General features: G+C 40.9%; 1 protein-coding gene across 1 annotated transcript in view; it reads left to right on the top strand.

Moving 5' to 3' along the window:
* Positions 1-20,547: 20,547 nt before the first annotated feature.
* LOC138720274 (janus kinase and microtubule-interacting protein 1) overlaps positions 20,548-25,531 on the top strand; it is a 117,928-nt gene continuing 112,944 nt past the window's right edge. Inside the window, exon 1 of the mRNA XM_069856345.1 lies at positions 20,548-20,590. The gene's annotated coding sequence lies outside the window, so the exon portion shown is untranslated. The remainder of the gene's footprint in view (positions 20,591-25,531) is intronic.

Here is a 25,531-nt window from a genome sequence, read left to right as displayed (position 1 = left end):
GCTCCCCGCGGGGGCCGCCGGGCCGGGGGAGGAGCGCGGGGAGCGGCGGAGGCGGGCGCGGCCCCGCCCCGAACCCGCGGGGGCTTCGCGCCCGGGGAGGGCGGGGGGCGGATTCGAACCCGCGGCGGCTGCAGACGGCGAGACGGGGAACCGGCAGCGGAAGTGCCGGGTGGAATCGGGCCTGGGCGGCGCGAGGGAGCGATCCGTGTGCGGCCAGAGCGGGGCTGGGGGAGAGGAGGTTGCCCGCTCGCAGGCACGTGGATAAACTTTCCCAGAAATCTGGTGCAGATTCCTACTTTTAATGTTATTATGAACTTCGCAACAGTCAAAACTCTTGCTGATTTGGAGCCGGATGCGGCTCTGCTGGCCTCTTCTCCCAAGTGACAGGGGACAGGACAAGAGGGAATGGCCTCAAGCTCCGCCAGGGGAGGTTTGGGTTTGACATCAGGGAAAAAAAAATCACGGAAAGGGTCTTTGGGCACTGGAACAGGCTGCCCAGGGAGGTGGTTGAGTCACCTTCCCTGGAGGTGTTTAAGGCACGGGTAGACGAGGTGCTGAGGGGCATGGTTTGGTGATTGATGGGAATGGTTGAACTCTCTGATCCAGTCGGTCTTTTCCAACCTAGTGAGTCTGTGACCTTGCATTTGAGGCAGGGAGAAACTCCAGACAGCGGTGATTACAGAAGGCACATCTGTTCAGCACAGACCACACTGAACACAAGATGTTACCATCTCCAAAGAATGAGCAGTGCCTGGGGAAACGCTATTTTAAAGAAAACATGCTTTCAGGGGGATATTCTGTCTAACTTTGGGAGGTCACAATTACTTAGATAAAACTTTATTTCAGCTTAAATAAGATATAAAATATGGCTTAAAAAATAATCCATTTTTGTAATAGTAAGGAATTCTTGTACCAGATCTGTCATCACCCTTCCTTGGCCCCACAATACTGTGCTCATCCATGGAGACCAGGAATAGTCTAGAGAAGGGAAAATTGGTGCTGAGTAATTAGTTATTCCTGAATGTCCTCAAAGTTAATACTATGTGCACCTGCACTTTCAGCCGTGCACATGGAAAGCTCCTGGGCTGACAGTGAGCTATAAACCTACCTGCGAGTGCTGCTGTTCCACTGGTAGTCAACTCCTTTCCAGCGCAAGGCACAGTCACACATGGCATAAGCCAGAGGAGTTCAGTTCAAGGTTAAAACTGCCACACTGACTACTATCCTACGGAGCAGTGAGACTCAATGTATAATACTTTCTGTGTTTGCTTACGGCCAATCTTTCTCCGAAGATGCACATTAGTGTCATTGCTGAACTTGATCGGGTCCTTTTTTAAGAAAAGGCCAACTAAACCTTTGCAGTAAATGAATTGTCATGCACACTGTATTTAGTCATGTACACGTTATATAAATACATATAACTTTACTGAGAGTAAACCGATCTCAAACATGGAGACAGTTTCCATTATCAACTCTGCTAATTTCACAGTAGGTTTCACTTTTATGACAAATTATTAGCTCCCATTTGCCATTGTCACCGTTGCCAATTGTTACAGCTGCAGAGTAAACATGTGGCCACTGTAATAACTTGTTGCAACACGTTTTTTAATTTCAGTTATCTACTGTGCCTCATAGAATCGATAGAGTGGTTGAGTTTTGAAGGGAACTCTGGAGGTCATGTGGTCCAACCCTCTCGCTCATGCAGGGCCGCCTACAGCTAGTTCCACAGGACCATGTCCAGACAGCTTTTGAGTGTCTCCAAGAACGGAGACCTCACAACTTCTCTAGGCAATGTGTTACTCCCACAGTAAAACAGTGTTTCCTGGTGCTCAGGCAGAGCATCCCCTATTTCAATTTGAGCTCATTGCCTCTGGTGATGTCACTGGGCATCACAGAGCTCCATCCTCTTTGCACCCTCCCTTCACGTATTTATAGATATCTATAACATCCCCCTGAGCCTTCTCTTCTCCAGGCTGAACAGGCCTCTCATAGGAGAGATGCTCCAATCCCTTAACCATCTTCGTAGCCCTTTGTTGGACTCTCTCTCCAGTCTGCCCTTGTCTCTTCTGGGGAGCTCAGAACTGGACCCAGCACTATAGGCATGGCTTCACTGGTATGGAGTAGAGAGTAATGACCATCTCTCTCCTGGCAGCACTCCTAATGCATCCCAGGATACTACTATACTTGTTTGTTGGAAGAGTGCTGACTCACGTTCATCTTGGTGCCTACTAGGACCCCCAGGTCCTTTTCTGCCAAGCTGCTTTCCAGCTGGCCCACAGCCTCTGTCTGTACCTGCAGTTGTTCCTCCCCAGGTGCAGGACTTTGCACTTCCTCTTGTAGCACTGCATGAGGTTCCTGTGAGCCCAGATTAAAAACAAATTCTATTTCAATGAGAACAAAATAAAACCAGTTGTAGTTCAACCAGTTTCTTTCTGCACTAGAGGATCAATAATCCTTTTACAAATATTTTGTAATTTTGCAGAATGGTTTGTTGACTTTAGCTGATTTCTGTAAATGTTTACTCATGATATGATAAAATGTAGTAAAAATGATTGCCTGAACATCTCAAGTGTAGTACTGAGATATAATCTGAAATTAACTGCTTTTTCATATAATCATCAATGAGTTCTAGAAATATACTTACACATCTAATGATCTAAGCAACTCATATGTTGCCTCTCTTAAACTGCATTTGATACAAACGGACATTTGCACATTCTATTGTGAAATCTGAGTTTCAGTATCTAGGCATGCATGTAATATTGAAAAATTTAAGAAAAGTTTGTCTCTTAGAAAATTTAATTTCTAAGAGCAAAAGAAAGATCATGCTAAGAAACATTTAAATAAATTCTTTTATTCAGTCTATCAATTCAAATCATTTAACCTATTATATTACAGTTACAGCATTCCTGGCAAACAAGTAGTTTCTCAGCAGTCTAGAGGAACAATCAAATTGCTCCTAGAGTGGAGAGATAATGAAATGATCTTCCACAAAAAGAGACCTGCATGAAGTACAAATGATTTGGCGAATCCTGTATGACCACCTTAGTGGCTTTCTATGATGGGGTAACTGCAGCAGGGGACAGGGGTAAACCGATGCATGTGATCTATCTGGACTTCTGTAAAGCCTTTGACACGGTCCCCCACAACATCCTTCTCTCTATATTGGAGAGATATGGATTTGATGGGTGGACTGTTCGGTGGATAAGAAACTGTTGGATGGTCATATTCAGAGAGTAGTGCTCAATGGCTCATGGAGATCCATGACAAGTGGTGTCCCTCAGGGGTCCGTACAGGGACCAGTGCTGTTTAATATCTTCATCAATGATATTGATGGCGAGATCAAATGCACCCTCAGCAGGTTTGCAGATGACACTAAGCTGAGTGGTGCAGTTGCCACACCAGAAGGACAGGAAGTCATGCAGAGGGACCTGGACAAGCTGGAGAAGTGGGTCTGTGAGAACCTCATGAGGGTCAACAAGGCCAAGTGCAAGGTCCTACACCATTTTCAGTACACAGTGGGGGATGATGTGATTGAGAGCTGCCCTGCAGAGAAAGACTTGGGGGTGCTGGTTGATGAGAAGCTCGATATGAGCCAGCAATGTGTGCTCGCAGCCGAGAAGGCAAAGCGTGTCCTGGGCTGCATCAAAAGACGCGTGGCCAGCAGGTCGAGGGAGGTGATTCTGCCCTTCTATTCCTCTCTTGTGAGACCTCACCTGGAGTATTGTGTCCAGTTCTGGCATCCTCAACATTAGAAGGATATGGAACTGTTGGGATGGATCCAGAGGAGTCTACAAAGATGATCAGAAGGCTGGAGCACCTCCCATATGAGGACAGGCTGAGAGTTGAGCTTCTTCAGCCTGGAGAAGAGAAGGCTCCAAGGAGACCTTATAGTGACCTTCTAGTACTTGAAAGGCGCCCTACAAGAAAGCTGGGGATGATCTTTAAGGTCCCTTCCTGTAGTGATTAAGGCATGGACCCAGTCGATGAGGCAACAAGCGAGATCACCTTTATTGAGTCAATGCAAACCTTATATCATGTTTCTGTATTCAGTCAGCAGCTACCCCAGTGAATTTCCACCTGTGAGAAACCCGCAGTTACAGCAATTGAGCGTAACCCACTATTTACCACAGATGTGCCCCTTATCTTTATGTTTTCTGTCTAATGCATTCTTTTCTTATTAACTCACAGGTCTTAACAAAGATTCCAAGGTCTCAACAAGCTAGCAAGCATGAGAACACCGGCCATTTGCTCTGTGCTTGCTGCTAATATCACGGGTATGCCAAGGTATCGCCCGGTTGTTCCAGCATACACGCCACAGTGAAGTCTTTCATGCCCGCACCTTCCAACCCAAACTATTCTATGATTCTAATTTCAATGAAATTTCTGAAATGTGTTAATCCTAGCAAAAAATTTGTCAGCAGTGCTCTTGTAAGAGTAAGAATAGCTGAAGATATCATAGAGCAATGCCATGTGCATCTTCAGTAGCTATGAAAGGAAGTATATTATGGAAATGAAAATATCTGAGTGATGCTAAATAACCTGTACTAATAGCCATCTCAAAGATCATCTCTTTTGTTGCCCCACCTTGCCAATTAAGAGAACAGCTGTTATTTCAGAATAATAGGCTTTGCTGTTTACTCTGTTACACCCATTTTAACAATATAATTTAATTGATGGAAGCATTGCATCAGCATAAAACTAATGCAATGGAAGCTTCAGCCTACCTGGTCAGCAGCTGCTTACTATTATTTCATTAGACTAAAGACTAAGCTGAAACCTGCAGAGGCAGAATTAATAAAAGTCAAGGGTGGAAGGAAACAAAGGCAAACACAGGAAAGTGGGCAGATAAAAATTGGAATTGAGGAGTTTTGTGAAGATTGGCAATAAAGACTCTTTTTCCCAGATCTGCATATGAAATATGCTGCTGTCACCTCAGGGCTGGAGTATTAACAGTTTCTGCTAAGTATCTATTTTCACATGCTAAAGTATGTAGGATAATGTGAGCATCTTTCCCTGTCTGCTGCTTTTTTAACTTTTCTTTATTCCACTGTCACTATGCCAAATAGTATTTGGATGGCCACGTGCAAGTAGTATTCATCATCATCGCTTTATATAAAAAAGCAAAACTGTCACTCTTCTATTAGCTCACTCAGCTGTGAGGTAAGGGTCAACACGTTCCTTTTCACGGATACCTATGCCGCAGGTGACTTACATGGCATCAGAGGTTCATGTTTGCACTTATTTCTCAGGCATCATTTCTAATCATGGACACACACTGTGAAAGAGGAAAAGATTTTAAAACAGGCACAAATACAACCAGATTCATGCAGGTGATAATTAAGTAAGGCTGCAAAGATCTGACCCAGCAGCCCAGGAGGTAAGTCCTGGGCTGGATGCGTTCCCAAGAGCAGGTACAGGAGAGTATGCTCCTCTTATACTTCCTTGACTGTTCTTGCTTATTCTTTGCACCTTAGTCTGAGTCAGCTACTGATTTCATTCCTAATTAACAATATAAATGGGACTTGGCTCTTTAACGCCTGAAGCTGCACCTGAATCAAAGTTGTGCTTATTACCTCAAAGGTTTATACACAACCCCCCAGCAACACATATCAACAAAGTCTGGAACTATTATCTCATCAGTTTGGTGTTGTGCCAGAGATGCAATTTCATCTAAAATTAAACTGGACATATTTAAGAACTGAGGATTTCTTGATAGAAGAAGCTTCTTACTCTGCAGTTTCCAAATAGTTTGCAGGTAAATGAGGTTGCATTAAGAAGTATCATGGTCCTCCTCAAACAACATATTTAATGCAGATGAGTTTGCATCAGTCTTTCAAATTGGAAAGTATGCCACGAATTTCATCCTGTAAATGGATCCATTAGTAGTATTTCCTTTGCAAGTCAAGCGTAATCTTTTTCTCATAGTGACCTCTAGTGTGAAGGGATGAAACTATTTGGTGCAATCCAAAGTAGCACAGTCAGAACATTGTAAGCGTTTTGTACTGGTACCTGCTTAAGGGAACACGTATGTGTACCAGCTGTTGACATGACAGACTGCTTTATAGGTTAAACAAGCATGCAAAACATGAACAGGAAACTATAAAACCCCAAACATGCCCCCAGCTATACTAAAAAAATGAATAATTTTAAAATATTTTGTGATTTCTGTGGAATTTGGTTTAGATTTTTCTTTATCAAAAAACAATGTGTGATTTAGGTAATTCCCAGCATTCCAAAATGCCAGAGATTGCTTTTACTTTCCAAAGTACAGCCTTGTAGTGGCTTTGCATGAGAGATATGAATCAGAATGCAGGGATGCAAGAATTTCTACAACGACTGATGTAAAATGTAGAGATTCTCCAAACATTGCCCCCAATATAGGTATGAATTAACTTCAGTCTATTACTTACATTTTCTCCACCCATGTATATTAGGTAAACCTTCCCCCCCACTTTTGCAAAGAATGATTTGAACGGATTAGGAAAAAGAAGCTCTAAAGCAAAGAGTTTTCTGTTCAGTTTCGTCCAAATTGCAGGATAAAAGAAGAAAGTGGAGCAGATCATTATAGAAAGTAAGTTTTCAAGGAATATTCCTGATGGTTGGCAGTGTTAAAAACCTGGAATTTGACAGTTAAAGGGAATTAGGCTGTGGAATTAGCTAATTCAATCCCAGACTTAAGAACTGAAGCTACAGGTATCTTCCCGCTTTTCAAGAGGAAATAATCTCTGGACAAAGAGAACTGACCATATCTTTGTCAAACAGGCAGTTTCACATGGCTTGAAATACAAAGCATTAATTATTTGTGAAGGATATTATAAAAACCTTTCCTACAAACTAACTTCTGCCCTTTTCAGGATTCCATCTGTTACACAGCAGCAAACATGGATATCCACAAAACATTATGTATAAATTGCTCTCTGAAAAACTGAGTTGCTACATCTCAGTTTCAGGGATGTTTAATGTATAGGATTCTGTAACAGAGATTGTGTAAAATTTAAATAATTTTAAAAATGTGCAAAAATTTCACATAAAAAATCAAATTTCTAGCAGTAAACATACGCAATTCTCCAATCCTGTTGATTAACATGAAAGCAGCAGAATCCACTAAACTTAACAGTGACTTTACCTGACATTAAGAGGAGAGACAGATTGCAGTGCTTTAATAATGCTTTTTTTTGTCAAAGTAAATGCAATCATATAATTATTCTCATGGTGCCTAATGTAGTTAATCTGTATTCTCACAGGATGGTTTTGATCATCTTGAGCTGCTTCAATATCTTCACAATCCTCTCCATTATTATGTCTAGGTCATAGACATAAGGCTCCCACCAGGTGGCAATAACACTCTTCATTTTTTAAAGTGTTTGCTATATTTTAGGTGGTAGGAACGCACGCTAGATATTAATTAGAGGGGAAAAGGTTTGGATCAATAATAAAGTGAAGGAGATAGAAAATGTCATTTCCTTGACCTCTCAAGGTACATGCACTTAGGAAAAGTCATTTGTAACTGGGAACAGACTGCAGGGTGCTGGGCAATATTTGTTGTTAGATTCTTAACATATATTTCAATATAAATGCTAGTAACATATTCTACTTGGTTCCTGAGAAACGGAAATTGTTTAAATTTGCCTTTTGATGAAACCAGAGAGAGCAGACAGTGTGAAAAGCTAATTTACTAGTGGGAGCTTCAACTTCATGGAGGTCTCACAATTTTAGTTCAAATTTAGACTGATCAAATTCACACCTTCAGCTACAAATTAGATGCCCTTTTCAGATTTTTTTTATCTAGAAGTATTTCTGCAAGTGCTGTATGACTGCTGTATTCATATCCTGTATTTCTGGAGGCAAAAATGTCTGCAGATATGCACTGTAAGACTCCCATTTGCCAGAAGTGATGTACTTGCTGTATGCTCACTTTTCAGATGCTCTGCACATGGTCAGCAGTCTTTGTACGACTCATTACAAAGATAGTACACCTGCAGAGCTGTGCACCTGCTTAGACCAGCAGTATGAACTCCATGTACTCAGGATCTCCAGATTTATTGCTGCCCAGTTAGAGTAACTGGTATCACAGCACATGACGTTCCTTGACTGGAGAGAAAAATCCTCAAATTTCTCCTAGAAAAGTTTCCAGGAAGAAAAAAAAAGGGCACATCTGAGGAAACTAAAAGATCCAACCATTGCGGTATCTCAAGAGTAGATGCACAATAGTTTCCTGGCTCATCACTGTTTTGTCACGCAAAGGCATGCAATGTGCTCAGTTATTTTCTTGAGTTCCCTATGATAAAATGTGACAAGACATAAGCATCCAAGATGGTCTTCACAAGAAATGGAAAGGACATCATCTAATCAGTCAAGTAGAAAATCCTAAGGGAGTAGGTGGAGACAAACACTACAAACCTTTTCATACAGATGAAGCAATTTAGAATAAATGCCTATTTCTGCTCATAGAGTGCACCTATGGTAGTTTTTAAGAACTGAGGTAATCTTATATGCTTCACATACAGTTCTTTTGTACATTTTAAGTCAGCAGAAGTCTATGTTCCAGCAATATACTGATAATTTAATGATTTCAACAAATCCTACGCAAGTAAAATATTTTTTCCTGCTACCTTGCATAGAGGTGTACATGCACAAAATTTCCTAAGTATTTCCAAACCATGACATTGTAACCTGAGGAACCCAAACTGGTTAGAATCCTTTCCTGTACCTTCTGAATTTTTAACATATTGCATCTTGTGTCATCACATAAATTGCCCATTTTATTTTTTTCCCACATGCTTACACTTGTCATAAAGAAAATGCTGCTGTATGAAAAGATGGTATCAACACAGGCATTATTTGTTCAACTATGGTTATACGGAATTTCAAGCTACAAAGAAAAGTAATTTATAACATTGGTTGAAATAGGATATTGCTTTTGCTTCAGTTTAAGGAAAATGTAAGGAATTGCACAAGATACTGCCTTTGATATAGCAGCTTATGAAACATAGCTGCTGCTTTTATCTGAGTATATGATGAAGCACCCGTAAAACCTGAAAAACTATATTTAATATGCAATTTAATACCAGTTAAAGCTTTCATGGGTTTCTAATAGGTTATTGGATGAAAACTCTTTGAGCACAAATAGCTAAGGAAAAAGGCTGTAGAAGTTATTCTTGGAAAACAACGTGAGTTAGATTTTCCTTTTTTCAGTTCACTTGAAAAAAAAAATCTAAAACATTATTTGTCTAGAGACTAGTGTACATAGAAGTAAAAAATTTACTGTTTTCTATATTCTTGAATAGTCTAGCAATATTAAGACATATTCAAGTACAGGGAATTCCAGCTGCAGAAACCCTCTACAACTTCAGACCATCCTATACAACACCACAGTTAAATATCTAACACATGTTCTCAACTATGCATAAATAGCCTTCACTAGGAATGCCTGATAATGATGTAGCTGATTGACTGAAACAGAGCTTAGAGTGATAATAAATCAAAAATATACCCAAACTATTGAAGTCAAGTATGTATTATTATAGACCTAATACTTTGCTTACTCTCAGGATATTCCCCGCCCCCCTGCCCACCTTCTCATCTTTGAAATATCATTTACAATGCAAACCAATTAAGAATAAAAGTAGAAAAAATCCTATCTTCAACCAAATTTTGGATCAGGGCCCATTTAACCCTCAGGACGCCAGAACTATTAAAGAGTACAGGTCATAAATATCAGCTGCCATTCCCTTTTATTTACTGAAAGAAGAAAATTGCCACTGAGGGTTACAGAGAGACTACTTTTAAGACTTTCAGCAAATCCTGATTCCACAGATAAGAAGGGTTTTTTATGTGATAGTATTCTGAAAATGCATTTAAAACAGGTGCACATGCTCTGTAACTCTCATTGCTATTTCAAGTCCATTTCATAGATGTACATACATAGCACCCTTTGTCCTTTTACTTTCCAGCCTCCAGCACTCCCAGAGAATGAAAGAAGACAAGCTATGTTTATCTCCTAGCCCCCAAATGAAATTTGTTTCTAGAGCTACATCGTTCGTCCCCTGTTTCCTCTTTGGAGTTCCCCGTGTCAATATTTCAAAGAGTTACTTGAGAGTTTCAGTCTGAACAGCTTTGATCTATAGTAATATCTCTTTGTGACGAGAAGACCAGGGTTGTCTTAACTGCCAAAAGCTGCATGTAACACCTTTGAACTGAACACAAACACCTCTAACTAGGATTGGAATCAGCTAAGAGCAGAAGGTGGGTGATCAGAAGACATACAGATCTTGAGTGAAATGCTTCCTCAAGGACGGAGGAAGCTCTGACAGTTACCTGAATGTGTGGTGCAGATTTATAGCTGAGACATATAAACAGAGAACAATGCAAGTGAAAAATGAATCTACCACAATAAAGAAGAGCAGCCAGGAAATCTGTATTCCCCTTAAGAAGATCAGAACATTGAGATCAGTATGAAACATTACCCACATCCCATACACCCATACACGAAAAGGCACTGAGTTTCTTGGGAGAGACTGGTATCAGGACTACATTTCCTCAGAACTCACATTTGCCATTTTCCATAGCTCTGTTTCTCTATCTACTGGAGCTACCCAACTGCCTTTTTGAAAAACTTTACAAATTGGTAAATAAGGCAAAAATTTTGAGAAAGTTATTATCATTTATTAGGCAAAGTGATATGCTTGGAGAAAAGGCCTTCCAAGCTCGTGAACACACAATGTACTATGAAAAATTACAAAATTTTTAAGATGATAAACACTAGCAAAAACCCACCTAAAAATTAATCTAATGTGTTTGGCTAAGCACTTACTCATACTGGCATTTGTCACCATTTAAATTGTTCATGTTAATAACACAGAATTTAACATTAAATGGCTACAGCAGTGACTTTAGATTGTTTTTTTGTACATTTTTCCCCACAAAAAAACCCAAACAGGTATACACAACGATGATTTTTTCATGAAGAGGTTAGTAAGATAAAAAATCCAAAGACAAAAAAATTAGTATGCAGGTAAAGGGAAACTCCACAGCCAATACGCCTAGATTGCAAAGTTGACTATAATTATGGCCTCTCTGAATACTGGACTTCTTGCCTTTGTATTCCTGATATCCTTTATCTTAGGTCCTTATGTATTTATGCAAATGCTTACAAAATCCTACTAAGGCTATAGCTGTCTGGCTTTTAACATGTGCCACCTCTTCTTCCCCACTGCTAAAATCCAGTTTTAATGCACTTGTATTAGTCAGAGGTATAGCAAGAGATACACTTCCTAGAAATACTGCTCCAGATTAACAAATAAATCATATTATTCTGACTTTCACGAAAAGAAAAGGAAAGCTAGCACATTTTAAACATAAGACAGAATCTGCAGTTCCTTGTTTGTATTACCCTGGTTTTCCCCCAATATATTAATCAGAAGATACCATTATATCATGACATTGAATCACTCAGATGTATCTTTCATTGAAGGGGATTACCTACCTTTCTCAGTAGAATCAGAATTTATAGACGGGGCTTAAAGAAACAAAGCCCAACATTTTGCACAGCTCTCTACTGAAGATTGTCTTCAGTCAATTTCCTGCTGACTTTGCTCACTGCAAAAGAAACTGCTGAAAAAATCACTATACGATTACAAAAACAAAGAACTGGAAGAGATTCAAACCCAATCCTCTACTACTTTTCTCTCTGTTCTAATGCAGGATCCAGTTCCCTGATGGAATTCATCCAGGAAAGATTGAACAAAATGACTCCTCACCTTAAAAGACAATCTGCTACACTTCTTCACTTTTTTTACCCAGACAATGATTCCAATAGATTGCAAAAAAAATACAAGTTGGAACTTAATAGGAACAGGATGTTGCATTTTCTACAGCTAATCTATGATTTAAGATAGGTCAATAACAGGATAGATCATGAAGCCAAGACAGGATGAAGAATAACTGGCGAGGTAGCAGTACACTAGGGATTACATTAGATTAAAAACCGATATGTCAGGAATGTCATTCTACTTCAGATAAAGGCAAGGGCCATCGTGGCATGTAAGTCATATGGGAGGTAATCCTTTCACTACTCAGGATTGTAAGGCCACAGCTGTCACACTTCAAAACTCAGGTCTATACTTTGTAAAGAGGCAAAACAAGTGGACAAAGCGTATAGAAGAGCAGTGAGTGATTAAAAACCTAGACAGAATTTAGTGAAAAGGTGAAAAAAAACAGTCTTCCAGCCTTATCAAAGAAGATATTTCAATGTATGCAAAATCTTCTGCAAAGAAAACACTTTTAGTGCTCAAAGGGGACAGAATAGACAGTAATAAACGTACAGCAAAAGAGATTCAGATTAGACATTGAAACTTAACAAGAGCACTGAAACAGACCATCTGTATAACCCTCACCAGAGAGGCTTTTAAGAGGAGGTAATACAAACTTCTATAAGGAATATCCAGGTATTAGAAATAGTGACTTGGAGAACAAGATAATTCAGATAATCTATCAAAATTTCATCCAGCTCCGAGATTTTTATTAACATTCTTTTGTTCTTCTATTGTAAATAATTTCTCAGGTTAACACAAAGATCACTCAGCTCATGAACCACTTTTCCTTTAAAGAAAGTTTGAGTACCTTCAGAATGTTGCTACATGTTCAATATCATTTGAATTTTTGCAGTATATCAGCATGAGTAATAGAGCACCTATTTCATCTTCCACAGGGTATAACGCACTGATTCCAGTATCTTTTCCTTTGGATTGCAGCTAGTCCAATCTAATTTCTACCTCTAAAGAAACAAGACATTCAAGATTCAAAGTCTTGCTCTCTTTAAAGAGAGCTGCTTTCTAGTGAGGAACAGCAGACCTTGTATATCTTCTATGTTCAATTACAGCCTGGTTTCCAGAGATTGACAAATACTTGGATCCTCTTCTAATAATGAACAGGGAAGGAATTTATTAGAGTATCTATTCATTTCCCTATTACTCTTTCTTTCCTCACAAAGATGAACTTTATGACAGCAACTTCTTCTCAGTCTACAAGAAAGATACATCTAGGGGAATCCTTCAGTGTTGCCCAAAACAAAGACCTTGTAGTTATCTTGCAACGGCAGTAAAATATTTCTCAGTTTTGTGTACTGATTAAACACATACCACAGTGTGCACAACAGAAGCTGTGATATTTCTTAATAAACATTTACAACTAGCTGCTATCCTCTGAAATGACACGCAGCCTTGTATAATATTACATCCTGAGCCTGTGGTTTTAAATACAGAGATAAAAGAAAAGCAAAAACTTCTGTAGAAGCATTAAAATCTTCAATATGATTAAATTACGATATTAATTGGATTATTAATAAAGCATATTTTCTTTTTTTTTCCTTTGCACCTAAATGATCTTTTAGAGGATAGCTACAACTCAGGGTAGCCAAACATATATAATGTTATCAATATGTATGAAACACCACAGTATAATGAGCTTTTGCTTTTAGAAAGTTAAACTGGCCATTAAACAACTCAGCCTTAAAAAGAACAAATAAGAATCATGAAGAGAAAAAAAGATCCACCAAAATTTCCCATTTTTAACAGCCATGTTTAGCAGCCTTTTTCCAACAAAGCTCTGAAAAAATCACAGTGCATTATGTACTAAAGCAACCATAAGTGAACCACAGGCACACATCCTCAGAGAATTCCATCTAAGAGTATAACGGCTGTTATTTTTACCCCTTTAATCCCTACCCTCTCCTTATTACAGCTAATCACCTCAACATAGGCATTAAAGAGAGCTATGCAGGTAGCACCTGAAATCAATTGCCAGCTAAAGCCCTCATGCTTAGTTCTATAGCAGTACCTTTGACCAAACATGGGTTAATATATTGTAAATCTTCTGGTTTTCTCTTTGTTTTTTAATGAGTCAAATGTTTTATACCCATATTCCACTCCATAGTCATTAACTTAATCTATTTATATTGCCATTTTTAATTTGATATGTGACTGCACAGCAAGGCAGCTTTTAAACAAGTCAGCTGTACATAAAGGCTATAATAAATTCTAATTTTAGGGTCTATATTTCCAGAAGGCTCTTCCCTCTCTATTAAGGAAAAAGTGACTTCTCAAGAACAGGTGCAAGAAAATATTGGAAGTGCATACATATCCTCTCAGACACATGCCCACACACAAAATAAAGGAATATTGTACAATCTGCTCAGTGCCATACAGAAATGTAACTTATGATTGTCAAAACTACTTTTGGAAGGGACTGTATTTCAACTCTTAATTGCAGTCTGATTCTTTTGGCTGCAATTGACGAACATGCATGGTAATTACTCCCTTATTAGAAGCACGTGTTCGTAACACATGCTAGTTCTGAATATCCACCAACACCTACCTATGACAGGAGCCATCAATATGGTGAAAGAGAGAGGGAAGAACATCTCCAAAAAGATACACCACAACTTGTCACACCAGCATTTCTAACAATTGTAAAAGAAAATTTGATTCCCAAAAAACATTATAGATAGGATTTGTTCAATGCACGTGAGGCTGTAAGCAGGTGCAGGCATTTTTTGCCCTCTGCTAAATGGAATGGTGTCCCCCACCAGTTATGGTACCACATTATAAGCTGCAGTCATCAGCACCAGTTTTGCTCTTGGTTCAGCAAATACAAATCCTGTGTTTTGAAATTCAACAGCATGGCAAGTGATATTTTTGTGTGTGTGTGTTAATGCCACTATCATTTTTTTACACGACTGCATAACAACACAGATTGTCTAGGGGAATGTAAACAGCACCTTCATTCTGGGGCCAAGGTAGCCTTGACAGAGATGCATCCATGATGCACAGATGAAGCCCAGACTTGCCGTGTGCAGACACTTAGCAGGCCATCTCTCTGAGCAAAGCACGTCAACTACTACAGAAAATCAGGTCAGCTCTTCACAGCAATCCTGAAGCTGAAAATACAGTATTTAAAAAAAAATCTAAATTAACATTAGGACATTACTGTTTTAAATGAAAATCCATTGCAAGTTTGACAATGCTGCAATAAGTTAGAAGAATTATCCCATTTCAATGACTCTGAATCCCCCAAGTTTTCTGAAATGGATGTCTTGAATTCAACTTTTCTAGAAAAAAATAATTCCCATAAATATCACCCCCAAATCCTTTAAAGAGGATAATTACTACTTCAACCTACTTCAAGTTCCCCCTAAGAGTAGTTCATATTTTTTTCCTGTCCTGAGCAGTATTAGCATTAATTATAATCAGTGCTGCACAGTGAGAAGTTACAAATATGGCCATGTATTATACAGAATTGTTGTAGTGTTTCTATGCACTATTTTACAGTTGCCTGCTGATGGCTGCATTTCAATGGCAAAAAACAGACTGTAGGAAAAAAAAAGAATCTGCCCTTGGATGTGTATTTCTGATTTCTAAATAATAATAATAATATTACTAATATTAACAATAATAGCAACAATGAGAATAATAATAATAACAACAACAACAATAATCAAAAGTAATCAGTTCAATTATTTAGCATTTATAGCAGCAGATATGTATGTCTTATGTATGTAAATCAGTTTCAAAAGTGCTCTAAGTATTTTTTCGTACAAGAATGTAAGACGGTAAAGCTTTACACTCATTCAGACCTGAAGTTTTAAAACTTCTCACACTCTGAGTTTTAACTAAGCAGGAAGACCACTACTGTTTACAAGGGATTTTATTATGATTAAAAAGCTCGGGCAAATATAGAGCAAGGATTCCAATATCCTTCTGCTAGTCTGCAGGCTTAAAGCCATTTATAACAAGTAATATGAAAAATGGATTAACTTTTCAATTATGGCCTGTCCTTGAAATTTTATTTTGCTTTTTACTTGATATAGTTACTTCAGCATGAGTACAATAAAGTCAAAGTGCCTTTTATTCTAAACTGCATAGCCATAAAGTTACAAAAAGGTTTTTAATGCATTTTTAGTGTTACTTCTAAGCTGTAGTTCTATTCCCCTTGAACTATATGAAAAATTTGCATAGGTTTTTATGGATTCAGAACAGAGCCAAATATTTTCTTGCTGATAGCTCACATAGCAGTTTTCAGATTTGATATTTCAATGTGCTTTACCAATCACTAAGAAAATATTAAGTTGGTAACACAACAGCCAAACAAACAGCATTAAAGTATCAGCCAGCACCTGAGCAAAATGTTTGTTTTCCTTTGTAGATGTCTTCTGTATTTCACAACAGCTCACTCTTTGCATTTTTTTTCAGAAGCCTCCTGTGTTTTTCAGGGACACCACAGGGACCAGAATATATCTGGATTAATTTCTGGCTAACCCACAGGATTCCTATGTAAACATGGGCAAACCTTGCAGCAAGATACAACAGCGATGTAAATGAACAAGAAGAAAACCAAACCAATCAGATTTTAGATCTTTACTTTCACTCAATCTTGCAGTCCCTTGGATATTCCATGTCCACTAATAGCATTAGTTCTTTGCAGGTGGGAACATCATTACAGTTCACCTGTGCAGTGCAGACAGCAGCCTGGGTCCCTCAGCTGCTAGATGTTAGTGGATGTCAAACCACATGCTTTCAAAGGGTGCTCTGGGGTTCATGAGGTGAAGGTTGCTCTCCAGCTGTAGGGAACAGCAGGTCAGAGAGCCATGTCTGGTAGGAAGCTGATCTTTTTGTCTTTGTGCAGACAAGATGATGATCACCTAACCTTACTTCTAAGTGAAGCCAAATTTATGTAAATTTAACAAAGCTCAACCACTGTTATTAATGAAAAATACTGAGAAACACAGTGCTAGCTAAAGTATAAATTTCACCTTCTTGTCTATTTTTAAGTACTTTCAAGCAAAGATTATTTAATAAAAATAAAAGATATTTACACGTTACAACCCAATTCATTGGTCCATTATAAGCAAACCTTATGCAGAACATCCCACCTTTCTTCATAATACAACATTTCATTCTCGCACAAGGCACAATACTAAGGCCTGCATATATTATTTAGGAGCTCAAATTTCCTCTCTCCCTGACCAGTGCCAGAACTAAGACCCCAAATTCCTGTTCCTATAGAGTTAGATAGCAGCTTAAGCATAACAAGCTGCTTATTAGGGTTTCATTAATCCAGACTTGGAACATAGCCACTAACTAATGTGTTGAAGTTTTTTAAAGACCATATTTATCAACCATTTATACCTGAGATTGTGTTGGAAAATGGAACAAATAACCTATATGAAGTAATTAACGCCAGCTGGGACATTCAATTCTTATTGATTTTGAAATTGAAAAGCAGCATTTTCTCTATAAAGGAGAAACATTCAAGGTTATTCTGGCTACAAGAATTCCTTTAGCTCCTGTTCAAAATGCCTCCCTTTGGAATGAGATTTGTTTAAACGGTGCTTCACACTGCCCAGCAATGCATGTTCTTTAGTTGTAAGGAGGGTCGTTCCATCTGTATACAAACCCAGGAGCTAGAGGAGCATAATGAGGCTCCCGTGATCCAAGAGGAGGTGGTCAGAGCCTTGCTAGCACGACTAGACAGCTACAAGTCTATGGGGCCGGATGGGATTCACCCTAGGGTACTGAAGGAGCTGGCGGATGTGCTGGCCAAACCCCTTTCCATCATCTTCCAACAGTCCTGGAAGACTGGGGAAGTCCCACTGGACCGAAGGCTGGCTGATGTTGTGCCCATCTACAAGAAGGGTCGCAGGGAGGATCCAGGGAACTACAGGCCTGTCAGTCTGACCTCAGTGCCAGGGAAAGTCATGGAGCAGGTGATCTTGAGTGCTATCATGAAGCACATGCAAGAGAACTGAGTGATCAGGCCCAGTCAACATGGGTTCACAAAAGGCAGGTCTTGCCAAACTAACCTGATCGCCTTCTGTGACAAAGTGACTCGGCTGCTGGATGAGGGAAAGGCTGTGGATGTATCTTCCTGGACTTCAGTAAAGCCTTTGACACAGTTTCTCACAGCATTCTGCTTGAGAAACTGTCAGCTTCTGGCCAGGGCAGGCGCACACTCTCCTGGGTGGAAAACTGGTTGGCTGGCCGGGCCCAGAGAGTGGTGGGAAATGGTGTGAAATCCAGCTGGAAGCCAGTGACAAGTGGGGTTCCCCAGGGCTCAGTGCTGGGTCCAGCCCTGTTCAATGTCTTTATCAATGACCTGGATGAAGGCATCGAGTGCACCCTTAGCAAGTTTGCGGACGACCCTAAGCTGGGTGGAAGTGTCGATCTGCTGGAGGGTCGGGAGGCTCTGCAAAGGGATCTGAACAGGCTGGACCGCTGGGCTGAGTCCAATGGCATGAGGTTTAACAAGGCCAAATGCCGGGTCCTGCACTTGGGGCACAACAACCCTATGCAGTGCTACAGACTAGGAGAAGTCTGTCTAGAAAGCTGGCTGGAGGAGAGGGACCTGGGGGTGTTGGTTGACAGCCGACTGAATATGAGCCAGCAGTGTGCACAGGTGGCCGGGAGGGCCAATGGCATCTTGGCTTGTATCAGAAACGGTGTGACCAGCAGGTCCAGGGAGGTTATCCTCCCTCTGTACTCGGCACTGGTGAGACCGCTCCTCGAATCCTGTGTTCAGTTCTGGGCCCCTCACCACAAGAAGGATGTTGAGGCTCTGGAGCGAGTCCAGAGAAGAGCAACAAAGCTGGTGAAGGGGCTGGAGAACAAGTCTTATGAGGAATGGCTGAGAGAGCTGGGGTTGTTTAGCCTGGAGAAGAGGAGGCTCAGGGGAGGCCTCATTGCTCTCTACAACTACCTGAAAGGAGGTTGTAGAGAGGAGGGAGCTGGCGTCTTCTCCCAAGTGACAGGGGACAGGACAAGAGGGAATGGCCTCAAGCTCCACCAGGGCAAGTTTAGGCTGGACATTAGGAAAAAATTTTTCACAGAAAGGGTCATTGGGCACTGGAACAGGCTGCCCAGGGAGGTGGTTGATTCACCTTCCCTGGAGGTGTTTAAGGCACGGGTGGACGAGGTGCTTAGGGGCATGGTTTAGTGTTTGATAGGAATGGTTGGACTCGATGATCCGGTGGGTCTCTTCCAACCTGGTTATTCTATGATTCTATGATTCCCTTTTGGCCTCTAAAGGTGGTTCGGACTGTTTAATTGCCTTTAGCTTCAAACTGTGCATTCCACTTCAAATTTGGATTTGAAGCATTCAGTTTGGCCATCAGTGGTGTCATGACTTTATCTACAAGACTGAAGTGTCCCCTATCAAATTTCTGTTGCTCAGTTGCTGCCCAGAGCTGTCTTTCTGGTGAACCCCACCAACCCACTGCACCGAGCATGTTTCAAGACTGACACATTTCTTGTGTTTACAGTTCTTTCAAATCTCTCTAGCTGTTTTCCCATATCCATCTTCTCTTACTAAACCAAGTACAGACTTAGCTCTCCAGCAACAATGACATAAAACCCCCAAATAAGAGTAAAACTGCTTATTTTCTCCTGGATACTGGGCCTACTTACACAAATACTGCATTAGACAACAACGTAATATTGAGCTAATTATTGTGTCAAATCCAACTCCATGAGGTCTCAGTATTTAACTAAGAGAAATACATTTCTGCTGCATTCACCAGGCCAATCTCTGCATCTGGATGAACAGAAATACATTTGCAAACAGCCTTTCAGTGAAGACATGTTCTAGGCTAATGTACGGCAGCGCAGAGGAGGCAGTCTGGTTTGAAACCCGCAAGCAGAGCCTGGCTTCGGGAGCCTCAAGCAGCTATTCTGCTCCATTCTAACAAAATAATGAGGTTTTAAGCGGTATTAGGGTTTACAGCCGTCTGGCACGGATAGTGACTGCTAGCAGCTGAGTTAATCTGACAACTCCGTGTCTAATTCCTGTGTGTTGTGGTAGGGTGTGAATAAAAATTAAATTGCTAAACCCTTTCTCAGCACTCTGTTCTTGACGTGCACGGGTACATGTCCCTTGAGGTGGCAAAGACAAGAAAGGGAGATGCTACACTCATCCCACTGGAGACAAGCTAAGAAAGGAGGATGTTACGCTCACCCCACTCTTGAAAATCCAAGAAAGGAGGATGCTATACTCATCTCACTGGTGACAATCTAAGAAAGGGGGATGCTATGCTCATCCCACTTGGGACAAGCTGAGAAAGGGGGATGCTATGCTCATCCCACTGGTGACGGGCTAAGAAAGGAGGATGTTACGCTCACCCCACTCTTGAAAATCCAAGAAAGGGGGATGCTATACTCATCTCACTGGTGACAGGCTAAGAAAGGAGAATGCTACACTCACGCCCCTCATGAAGAGCCAAGAAAGGGGGTTGCTATGCTCATCCCGTTGGTGACAAGCAAAGAAAGGAGGATGCTACACTCATCCCATTCGTGAAAAGCCAAGAAAGGAGGATGCTATGCTCATCCCACTCGTGCAAAGCAGAGAAAGGGAGATGCTAGGCTCACCGCCCCAGCGACTCCTGCGCACAGCTCCCGCCTCGGCCCGCTCGGGGCGGGGCTGCGGGGCGGGGCTGCGGTGACAGCGGGCGGGGAGGCGCGGCTGCCGGCTGGGGCGGCGAGTCCCACGCTGCCTCTGCGCTGCGTTCGCACCGCGGGGAAGAAGCGGAGCAAGGGCGTGGGTGAGCGGCGGGGGGCACGGGTGGGAGAGGCGGGGTGGGGGACGGAGGATGGAGGGAGGGATGCGTGGATGCGTGGATGGATGGATGGAGGGATGAGTGGATGGAGGAAGGGATGGATGGATGCATGGATGGATGGATGCATGGATGGATGGATGCATGGATGGATGGATGCATGGATGGATGCACGGATGCATGGATGGAGGATGCTGCGCTCGGACACTTTGATCATGCGAGGTGCCTGGGAGGGCAAAGTGCAGCCCTGGGTGGGGCGTGCCAGTCTCCGCTCGCCCCTCCGTGCCGGTTCCTCTCCCGGGCGGGGACGAGCGGCTCCTGCCCGCCTCGGCTCCCCAACGGGGCGATGTCTGCGGGGTCGCTGCGGGAGGACGGGGGCAGGGGAGCCCGAACCCCTCGCCGACGGGGGCGGGGAAGCCCCCCCGAGCCCTCCCGTGCTCAGCCGTCCCTGCGGGAGGACGGGGTAGCGGTGCGGTGCATCGCGGTCCCCGCTGCCGCACTCGGGGCTCCGCGGCTCAGATCCGCTCTTGCCAGCCGACCCCGGGCTTCCCAGCAGCAAATCCGAGGCCTCCCCTTGGACGGCTTGCAGGATGATGCCTTTGTGGTTTATTTTTTTTTTTTTTTTCAGGGTGCTGGCTGGCTGTTATTTACATAATATCTCCGCTTAAGAGTGACCTCTTCCCTAATTGGAGGCTTCCTTTCCATTTTCTATGGCAACACTACAGAACGGATCACTCCGGGGTGGGGGGGGGGGGGTGGGGGGGTGAGAGGAGTACCTGCGCACAGCCTCATTTTTGTTTCTTGGTTGCCCGTTAAGACTGGTTTGTCCTAGGGAATGGGTGAGATATTGAGAAAAGTTCTTAACCTCAGCCTTTAAGGCAGCTGTTAGGCCTGTAAACTGCAGATTTGCAGGATCTGTATTTAGAGAGATGATGGAGCAGACACTGGTTTAACAAACAATCAAGAACTATTTTTGCCAGGTATTTACAGATAATCCATCATATATTACTAGCCTGACTGATAATGTATATATATCACACTGTCTAATTGAACAGTCATGGTTTAGTGATTGATAGAATGGTTGGACTCAATGATCCAGTGGGTCTTTTCCAGCCTTGTGATTCTGTGAAGAAATGATGTTAATTTAAACAAATGAGATTGATTTTTTTATTATTATATAAAATTCATACAGTTATTAGAACAAAATCCTAGCAGATTTCCTAAGGGGGAAGAAAATGAGCTCCACTTGATTTCAAGGTTACTTTTGCTCCCTGAGATCCCTGCCATATATCTAGGACCCATCATGTATACACAGTAATGTCTTTTCTTACACGATTGGTCTCACTGACAGTAAGCATGATGTGCATATGTATTTATGCAGGAATGGGATTCTGTGATGCTTATTAGAGTCTTCTGTGTTTCATCTCTGTGAGAAGCCTGGTTTGGGTTTTATATGGTTAGAGGAAAATGCGCTTTGTTTTGGTTTTCCAAAGCCTGCTGACAATAAATGTTTTCTGATTGTAAGACATGCTAATTTGTGGTGCATTTAGGCAGGAAGGTTTTTATGAAGACTTTCAAATTCTGCTTAATTATTTTCTAAGACAGTGCTTTTGTTCTTTATTGAAAATATGCATGCCTCACTATTAAAAATGCTAAAAATAGTTACTGTAATACAGGAGCTGTGATATTCTATAGGGCTTAGAACATTTGATTTCAATCTCTGCACTGTTTGTATCTCTCAGCTCATTGGAATGACTTTGTTTCTCGCACCTGAGGTAGTGTAGTGCGGGTTCTTTTGGGATTGGAGTTTTTGGTTTTGGGTGAGTGCAGGTAGTAAGGATGTTAATGTGAAGTCAATAGGTACACTGGAGTTATAAACAGAAGGGTCAAGGATGTTGGCTTTTACAGAACAGGTGATTCTTTTTATGGGTGGGGAGAGCAGCTCTTTGGAGGGGTTCTCTGCAACTTTAAGGAGGCAACCTCTTAGAACTCCATCACTGAGGCTCTGGGGCTTATCTGCTCCGTGATGAGATAGTAGTACTGTAAGACACCGGTAGTAGAGAGATTTGCCCCACATGTTTTAAGTTCTCCTGCATTCAGATAAAGGTGGTGTGTTTTTTTTTTCTTTTTGGAAATGCTCTGAGCGATGCTCACTCTCTGCTTAAATGTATGTGTCTTTATTGTCTTAGATTGTTGTTATGGGAACGTAAGAGTTGGAAATATCCTCAGAAGAGGCCATAGGTTGAACCTGAGGTAAAAATGAGGCTTGAATTAGAAGAGATGTGCGTCATTAAAATGTTAATATCTGTGCACTGTGATAAAATAGAGGTTCCTCATTATGATTGTCCATCTTGGGTTTTGTTTTCCATAGTTAATATTTGTGTCCCCAGCACTATCTTTGTTACAGTTTATCCCAGCTCTGCTATCAGTTCTGCTTTTAGATATTATTTATCAGCATTTGAATGTTTGTTGCCATTTTCATGTACAGATTTTTTTTTTCTGTTGAACATTTTGATTAGACTATGAGAGAAAGCAGGAGATGTAGGAGTAACAAATATATAGAGGAAATAAATGGGCCTGGGCCACATTTCTGGACAGTGTAAGGCCAGCTGGAGCTGGCATAAATACATGTCAGGGAACAGAAAATAATGAATAATGTGGGTCTGGATTGTTTTTCTGTATAGAAGAAAGGTTAGTAACATGCTACCACCATCTAAGAGGATATATGGACATGTACCACTGATTATTTTGTCTCAATTTATATAGTCATTTATTAATTTTGAACTGAGGTTGCTCTGCCATCAAGGAAACAGACCATTAATCCTCCTTTATGTTCTTGTATGTAATCTTGTGATTTTTTTTCTCTCAACTTTCATTAACTCTATTCTGCTTCGTTTTTAAAAGTCTTAATTGCAGCTTTGTGTCCTGATATTCGCAAACACATTCCACCTCTTTTGTTTTTAAGTAAAAAAAAATTCCACATTTAGAACTGTTGCTGATTTATGGTACTTATTCCAGTGTTACACAGGAAAATGAGTTTCATGGTTATTGTATCATAGTTTATTCATGTGTTACAATAAAACATTTTGGGTAACTCATGATCTAAAGCAGCCCTTTTTTCCATCTTGGGAAGGCTTCCCTCTGTATGTAAATTATGTAGCTAATTTCTTTTTAGCTTTTGCCATAATTTTTTAAATTATAAAACTTATCAGCTCTAACTTCAGTAACAGGGAAAATATCTATAGTAGTTCAATAAAAACAGTATAGATCAATTCTCAATGGGACAAAATAGAACAGTAGTGGTGTTTAAACTCATTTTTAACTCATCCTTCTTCAGTGGTACTTCCACTCTTTGCACATTATTATAAATCACAGAACTATTTTTTAGCATATGGAATGTTTTCTAGGCCTTGCCTTGATATCAGTAAAGCTTTGCGTTAGTTAGTTCCTTACTTGCGTTATTCCATCTGTTCTCTCCATTTGTGTAATAAGGTTTAAGAGAAGCTTCTGCTATGTGCTGTGATAGATGAGGTTGTCCTCTTACCCCTCAACCCAGCGCCAGGCTCAGATCTGGCGTTTCTTTCCACAGCTTCCCTTGAATTGGACTCCTTCTTTCTTTACCATGTAGGCTCTCAAACACATGTATGCACACACAAGCAAATGAAAAGCCAAATGTATTTGGAAAACTCCTACCTGCAGCTGTTAGTTTAAGTTAGGCTAGGCATGGAAAAGCTGCTTGATGTAATGAGGAATACAGTGAAAGGTTGTTTTTCCTGTTATTTTAGTTTTGCTGGTATTTTAGGCACAAAAACTTGTAGTCACTGTGTATCTTGCTGACAGTTGACAACGGGAAATTATACATCAGTAAAGCAAAAGATATAGAGTGGCAATTTCTATTTTTTCTAAGGTACCCCTCTGGTTTTGAGAGGGATGCCTCATACATATTAAATAAAAACATATAAGCATATACATAGGAAGTTGTTTTAGTGCTGTCCTAGTAACACGATGAATAACCTCATTAACTGTGGTGAATGTTTGAAAGTTAGGCAAAAATAACTTCAGTGGTGAGATGTTTAGAAATAGCAAATAGATGTTTTTATATTAGTTGTGTCCTACTCAAAAAGCACAGCCCACATTGGTTTGTTTTGTTTTGGTTTTTTAGGGGAATGTTGTTGAAGAGCATCTTCATTTTGTTTTGATGATGACAAGAGAACTTTGTGTAAATACTACTTGTTTTTTTCTTTGCAGATGTTTTTAAAAAGCTGTTTATTTAGTGTGTGAGCTGGCATTCTGTAATCAGTGTAAAATTAAGAGGGGAGCTATTTATATTATCAGCTTAATGTGTACTTGTTCACGTGTTGCTTGCTTCTTCCCTACTAAATGCCAGATGTAGGCATAACCATAGCAGGATCAAGATGTTTGTCTTAACTCTGACATTTCCTGCTCTGTTTTCTTCTTGTTTTCAGTCCACCTTAACAGGAATTTTGCCTGTACCACCTGTCTTGAAAGTAAGGAAAATGGGAGATATTTCAGGAAGTATATTTTTCGTATTTCTCAGTGCCATTTTGACTTAATTTTAATTGTCTTGCCTAAGTAGCAGTTGTCCTCCGTTCCAATTGTATTTGACAAGATATTAACATTGAGCATTTATAGTTGCTTTTACGGTAGCTGTAACCTTTCTGTTCACTACGGAAGCGTCATTACTGTCACCCGGCTGTATTTTGCAGTTTCGCTTTTGATTCAGCAGTGATGTTAAGCACGTGCTGCAGGTGAAGGGCATGGCTTCCTGGCTGTAATCTCAGAGGTGTCCCTTTAGCTAAGGTAAAGATGGTTGTCAGCATTCATTATGAGCATTGTCTGCTTATCTGATTGCTTTAACTTCACTATGCAGCTGAGGAGGTGATTTCCACCCCCCTCCCCCTTTGTGAA

Source organism: Phaenicophaeus curvirostris, chromosome 4, assembly GCF_032191515.1.
Source record: "Phaenicophaeus curvirostris isolate KB17595 chromosome 4, BPBGC_Pcur_1.0, whole genome shotgun sequence".
Classification (NCBI taxonomy): Eukaryota; Metazoa; Chordata; class Aves; order Cuculiformes; family Cuculidae; genus Phaenicophaeus; species Phaenicophaeus curvirostris.
This window is presented reverse-complemented; position numbering and strand designations above follow the sequence as displayed.